The sequence below is a fragment of the Lactuca saligna genome, chromosome 4, assembly GCF_052625555.1.
Source record: "Lactuca saligna cultivar CGN05327 chromosome 4, ASM5262555v1, whole genome shotgun sequence".
In the NCBI taxonomy this organism is placed as follows: domain Eukaryota; kingdom Viridiplantae; phylum Streptophyta; class Magnoliopsida; order Asterales; family Asteraceae; genus Lactuca; species Lactuca saligna.
In genome coordinates this window covers 9,442,393-9,450,220 of record NC_136420.1, presented here as the reverse complement: position 1 = coordinate 9,450,220, position 7,828 = coordinate 9,442,393, and the positions used below count along the sequence as shown (strand labels likewise).

Genomic DNA, 7,828 nt, shown 5'->3' with positions numbered 1-7,828 from the left:
ATTAATATTATGTATCTTCATCTCCTTTCCTTGTGACATCAAAAATATGAAAATATAAACTAAAATGATACTAACTATAGGTTAAAGTTCAACATATGATACCATCTCAAAATCTAAACAACTCAACGGTTTTCCAACTTCATCATGAAACAAATGGTTTATACATCAAACAAATTACAACTCAAACCTTACTACATAAATCACTCACTCTCAAATGAAAACTGAATCTGTAGATCTAGAACCAATGTTTTAAAACCCGGGTTTTTAGTTGACCCGGTGTGATGACCGGTTCACGGGTCAACCGGTTCAACCGCCGGGTCAACCCGGTTTATGGCATTTTTTTTTATTTTCACATACTTTTGCTTTCCTCCATGCTACATAGACATATAATACCAATAATTTGATGTCAACAAAGTTTAATCTAAACACAAAAAACAATCTTAACACAACAAACAACCACATAGAGTATTAATAACATGTTATAGATCAATCTTAACACAACAAACAGCAACATAAAGTATAAATAACAAAAGAAAACATAGTTGTAGACAAATCCAAACACGTTACGACCAAACCAAATCATGGATCTTGAGAAATTGGAGTATTATAAGCATCGATCTCGCGGTCACTTAGTAACTGAAATTCACTATCAACTTCATGATCAACATGGTCACCTTGTGATTCAGAAGCCGGTTCATGCTCTTGCTCATCAAGCATATTTTCTAAATCATCATAATTAAGTTCTCCTTCCCGCTCTTCTTTAACCACCCAAAATCCCGTCTTATCAATATTTCCATAGTCAACAGGATCGTAAGACCTCATATCAACCTTCAATCTACAAAAACATTCAAAAAAATCTCAAATATAACTTGGTCATTTTATAGCATAGTATATCTTAGCAAGTTACCATACCTATTTTGTAAACGCAAATTGTAATGAACAAATACAAGATCATTTAGCCTTTGATGTTCCAATCTATTCCTCCGTTTCGTGTGAATCCTTTCAAATACACTCCAGTTACGTTCGCAACCGGAAGAAGATGCCGTTTGACTTAATATTCTAATAGCAAACTTTTGCAAAACCGGAATATCTCCGTCAAATAACTTCCACCACTCATCTACAAATGATATAGTTAGCAAAAAAATTATTAGAAAATACAATATTTTATATATAATAATGACACATTAAGTTTAAATCATACCTGGACGAGTAAGATTACGAGAAGCAACGGCACTAGATCTACCAAAGGTACCTTCAGCATCATGAAACCTCCCTAAATTCAAGGTAATATTTAACACGTCATCACCTTTAAAAGTCTTCTCAACCATTTCAAGAACGCCTTGAAACACCTCATTCTTCTTACAAAGATTTGCATGATCATATTGGAAAACAGGATTCAACCAATAAGCCGCACAATAAATACTTTTTCTTAACATCCTATCCCAACGGCTATCAATTATGTTAGTGTAAGGCCTATATAACTCCTTCTTCTTCTTAAACAATTCCTTAATCCCTCTTCTTGCCCGACGCATTCCCTCGTAAACATAACCAATTGCAGGTTTTTCATCCGAATCACACAACCGCAAAAGCTTTAACAAAGGAGTCATTACTTTCACTGTAATCAAACAATTCTTCCAAAAGATTTCATTCAAGACAATCTGTTTACATTCAACCGCATTTCCCACTTTCAACATCTTCTTAAACTCATTAGATATGACCATTGCTTGTAAATCTTCTTTATGGTCATACAAACTTTGCAATGCTATGAACACGGTACCAAACCGAGTAGCACCTGGACGGATAATTTCTTTCCAACCGGGTCTTTTTCTTAACCAATTCAACGGCCACTTATGATTATAAACAAAAATAGTCACCCTCGCTGCAAGATTGACCAAACTTTTCACATTATCCAATTCTGAAAGATCCTTTAATACAAGATTAAGACAATGCGCTGCACATGGAGACCAAGTAATAGAAGGATATCTTTCACATAACTTAGTACCAGCAAGCTTGTAATTAGCAGCATTATCAGTTACCATTTGAACCACATTTTTTTCTCCTACCATTTCAACAATCTCAGCAAACAAATTACACAAATTTGTAGCATTGCTCTCTATATCATATGCATCAACAGATTTAAGAAATGATATCCCTTTCGGACAATAAACCAAGAAATTAATCAAATGTCGTTGTGAAACATCCCTCCACCCATCACTCATAATTGTGCAACCTGTATCAACCCATTGACTTCTTAACGAATCAATTATCAATGAAACTGACTTTTTTGCATCTGTCAATAAATTAACCCTCAGAGCATGATAATTAGGTGCTTTGTACCCATAACCAATACTTGCTATTTTATCTACCATAAGTTGAAAAAAAAGGAGAGTTGCAAGCATTCATAGGTATACATGCATCATAAAACCACATAGCAATAGCTAAATCCACATCATGTATTTTTGCCTTACTTTGCATTGCAGATTTAATAGTGGGTTGGGAAGGATCATTTATACCTTTTGTAAAAAATGGATGCAAGTTTGAAGTAGATTTCCTTTTACCCTTTTTCACAGTTGACATTTCTATTTCCTCCATCTCTTCATCATCATCCAAGATAGTAACACTAGTGGTGCGTTTTTCTTTTTCTTTTTGGGCAGTCTCTTTCAACTTTCCTTGCATTGTAAACCGTACTTCTGGACTAACTTTTGGGCATGCTGCTACCTCACCTTTAATACTAGCAAGATGTTTCTTAACCCTGTTTATTCCACCACCACCTATAACTTTTTGACAAAAGTTACATATCCATGCCTTTTTCCCCTTCTCATCAACGACTTGAGTAACATGTTCCCATGCTATATCCGTCTTTGTTCGTACATTTGATTGAACCAAAGAATGGGATTGAGTTTGAGATTGTGCTTGCAATGGTTGTTCTTCCCTTGATTCCATATCTAACTGCATTGAAAAGTAATTTTATAATCAATAAACATATGTCAATTGGATCCTAATTTCATAATCTACATAATCAAAACCTTGAAACAATGACCAATTAACAATAAATGAAATGTAAACTAACCAAATTTGTCACAAAATCTTGAAACAATGGTAATTAACAATATATGAACTTTAATTGATTTCACCTGTAATTGATAATTAAGAATAAATAAACTAACAAAATCTATCACCTGTAATTGATAATTAACAATAAATGAACTGTAAATTCAACTGATTTCAAAGTCAATTAGAGAATAAAAGACAAATTAGAGAAGAAAAAGGAAGTCACTGCATTGCAGTTGCTGTTGAGGTCGACCCGGTCATCACTGCATTGGGTTTAGGGGGAGAAGGAACAACCAACTTACCAAGGCACTTCTGAAAGTTTCAGACTGAAACACCAGTCGATGTAGCAGCAAAGAAAAAAAGAAAAAAGAAAAGAAAGGAAATCGGAAGTCGATTTAGCAGCAAAAAGAAAAAGAAAGGAATGGAATCGGAAACTCACCTGGAGGCGGCTGGAGGAGAATGAAGTCGTCGGAGAATGAATTCGCTGGAGGAGAATGAGGCGACTGGTATACACTTTCGGAAGTCGATGTGCTGCGTTTGTTTCCCAGAGAAGAACGAAGAACGGGAACTCTATTTTGTAGCCTGGAGCGATACAAGATACTCAACTAATTAAGCCCTAATATACGGGCCAACCCGGTTTTTACCGGTTCACAATACCCGGTTCATCCGCGGTTCGTGGTAAACCCGGCCGGTTCGATCCGGTCGGTATTTTAACAAAAACCCGGTCTTGATTAACCCGTTTTCTATCCCGGGTCACGGTTCAACCGGTTCAACCGGCCGGGTCGACCCGGGTTTTAAAACATTGTCTAGAACTAACTCTACAACATGAACAAACCCTAAACTGATGACTAAAGAACGAAAGAAAGAGAACTCTGTAAAAATATCTTGATGTGAATGAGACAAACGGTCTCCATCTACCAAATATATACCCGGGTCACTAATATCATGGATACATCCATAACCCGGATTATAACCCGCGCATAAACCCGACATAACCTGCACACTTTTCATAAAACATCCACACAAGTATATAAAATACAATACTTACCCTGAATCCTTTATATATTAATGTTTAAGTTTGATATTAAAACATTTACTATTCTCAACATCCCCCCTCAAACTAAACATTAATTTCAGAAAACAATTTTTAGTTACTTTTAAAAACATTAACCATATTAAGTCTCTTCACAATATATTCATGTTGATTACTACCAGGAGACTTGGTCAAAATATTTGCATTTTGTTCTAAAGACACAATTTTATTAACTTTTAACACTCCATTTTCAATTTTTTCTCTTACAAAATGTAGATCAATTTCAAAGTGTTTTGTTCTTTCATGAAAGACATGATTCAAAGCAAGCTTAATTTCCGACTCATTATCACAAAAAAATATTTACAGGTAACTTTGGTTTTATATTTAAATCAAAAATCAATTTTAAAATCCATATAATTTCACAGGTTATGCTGCCTAGAGCCCAATATTCAGACTTTTTGGAGGAGCGAGAAACAGTACTCTGTTTCTTGCTCTTCCAAGAGACCAGTGACCCTCCTATATACACAAGATAATATGTTAGTGACCTACGACTAAACAAACATTTAGCCCAGTCAGCATCAACAAAGCTAACTAAATCAAAAGAATTTGTTTTAATTAAATGAATACCCATACCTGGACTATTTTTCAAATACCTTAATAACCTACTGAAAGCAATATTAACATGAGACTTGTAGGGCGTGTGCATATACTAACTTAACATCTAAACATCATATGCAATATCAGGCCTTGTAATAGTTAGATAAATCAACTTTCCAATAAGCTTTTGATATTCAATTATATCAACCAAATAAGTTGATTTATCCAGATCTGATTCTCTAATTAATAACAAGATTGGATTATAAAGGAGTTTTAACAGGTTTTCATGCAAGCATCCCAAATTCATGGAGCAACTCCATACAATATTTTCTTTGATTAAGACAGATACCATTATCAGTTCTTGAGACTTCAATACCAAGAAAATACTTCAAATCACCAAGATCCTTTATTAAAAACTGTGATTTAAGAAATTTTTTGACATTATTTAACTCAGTTTCATTATTTCTAGTTAAAATAATATCATCCACATAAACAAGAAGAACCACAAAAGAATCTTGAACAATTCTAACAAGGAATAATCATTCATACTTTGTTTGAATCCAAAGCTGGAAAGAGAAGAGCACAACTTCTCTTTCCATTTTCTAGTGGTCTGCTTAAGTCCATAAAGCGATTTCAATAGTCTACACACTCTAGTATCACCCTTAGAATGATACCCTTCAGGTTAACTCATAAAAACATTTTCAGATAAGTTTCCATACAAAAAAGCATTATTAATATCAAGTTGAAAATAGGCCAAGAATTATGAACAGCCAAAGAAAGAACCACTCTAACTGTTACAATTTTGGCCACAGGTGAGAAAGTCTCTTCATAATATATTCCTTCCCTTTGATTATATCCTTTAGCAACAAGTCTGGCATTATATCTTTCTATATCACCATTAGACTTATATTCAATCTTATATATCCATCGACATCCAATAGCTTTTCTATCTTTGGGAAGATTAGTAATTTCCTAAGTGTTATTTCTATAAAGGGCCTTCATTTCCTCATCCATGGCCTTAATCCAATTTGGATCAAGGACTACCTCACTATAACTCTTTGGTTCAACAGTTTTATTAAGACTTGAAACAAAACAAAAAGTATCATTATCAAGAGCTGAATAGTTAACAGATCTTTCTATACCATATTTATGTTTTCCTTCAATAACATAGTCACTAAATCTAACTGGCATGTAAATACTACGTCCAGATCTAGTTTCCCTAGTTGACAAACTATCAGAAGGATCAGAATTATTTAAAACATTTTCCTCAGTCAATGTAGAAGAACCTGGAAACATCTCACCAGTGGGAGGCACATATGCCTCACCAGTCTGGTTGCTGACATCATAGGGACATGTCTCATCCAAGTCATGGTCTACATTAGCACCATCCAACTGATAGTTGCTATCCAAGTTTTCTACCCTAGTGTTATCAAGAATATAACTAGAATTAAATGACTCATCATAGGAAAACAAATCATTTGGATTCATAGGAATATTAGATCTATCAGTCAAAGATGAAGATTTATGCTTGAAAGGGAACACAGACTCATAGAACTTTACATCCCTGGAAACAAAAACAAGATTTGAGTCCAGACTAAGAACTTTGTAACCCTTTTTATCAGAAGAATATCCAAGAAAAATACACTTAGCTGCACTTTTAGAAAATTTATCTAAATTATTCAATTTAGTGGCAAAACATAAACAACCAAACACTCTAAGTTTATCAAAAACCGGAACACTATTATAAACAAGTTCATAAGGAGATGCACCATTTAAAACAAAAGTAGGAATTCTATTGATTAAAAAACTGAGGTTAAGATTGCATCTCCCCAATAATTTAGTGGAATAGCAGACTGAAACATAAGGGACCTAGCAACATTCAAAATGTTTATGTGTTTTCTTTCCACAACCCCATTTTGTTGTGGAGTATGAACACAAGAGGTTTGATGCAAAATTCCTTTTGACTCAATTCAAAATTTCATCCTGTTATTTAAAAATTCAGTCCCATTATCCGACCTAACAGTTTTAATTTGAACACAAAATTGATTAAGAAGAATACTAAAGAAAACAACAATACAATCATAAACTTCATCTTTGGACCTCAACAGATAGACCCAAGTAGCCCTAGTATAATCATCCACAATGGTTAAAGGTATCTGAATCCTTCAACAGTTGTCACCCTATAGGGACCCTAAACATCTTGATGCATCATCTCACCAAGTTTAGAAGTAGAGTGTTGACTAACATGAAAGGATTATCTAGTTTGTTTAGCTTTATAACAAACATCACATGGAGTAAGACTTTCATTACCAATTCTAAGTTTAGTTTTTAAAACACCCAAAGCTTGATTAGAAGGGTGACCAAGCCTATGGTACCATGTTAGTTTAGACACACAACAAACAGAAGAGAACTTAGCAAGACTAAAAAAAATACCTGAAGGTACACTATTTATGGAATAGAGACCCCCGGACTCTCTACCATTCCCCACCATCACCTTTGATTGTAAACCCTGAATTTTACAACTATGTTCATTAAACACAACTTTACAATTACTATCTTTGCAAACCTTATGAACTAACAATAAATTCACATTGAAATCAGGAACAACAAATACATCAAACAGGGTTAAAGAATCACACAAATTCAGATTACCAATTTTCTTAATTTTAGCAGATGTACCATTAGGATGACTAACTACTAAATCTAATTTTGATACATTCAAAGTATCATGAAGAAGTGACTCAGAAGCAATCATATGTTGATTAGCTCCTGAGTCAACAATCCATTTAGGTGAATTAACAGAAGCATTAAAAGCTTGAAATAAACAAGTACCTGCCATATTAGCACTGACAGATGACTCTTCACTGACTTGTCTATCACCAATTAGTTTCAAAAACTTGATATATTGATCCTTAGTGAGTTGATGAAACTCAAAATCCCCATTAGAGACAAGAAAATTAGAAGTACTTCCATTTCTAGAAGAAGTAGTAGAAGAATTAGGAGAAAAAAATTTCACAAAATTATTTTGATTACTATTTTCATTTTTAGGTTTAAAGTCCTTAGAATATCCAATCAACTTATAACACTTCTTTATCCAGTTTGGGTAGTGTGCAGAGTTTTTTAATGAGAAGGGAATAGATGCAAAAT

The 7,828-nt window shown here is 33.9% G+C and overlaps 1 pseudogene; it reads right to left on the bottom strand.

Moving 5' to 3' along the window:
* Positions 1 to 579: 579 nt before the first annotated feature.
* On the bottom strand, positions 580 to 7,520 carry LOC145039263 (uncharacterized; annotated as a pseudogene).
* Between the last annotated feature and the right edge of the window lie 308 nt (positions 7,521 to 7,828).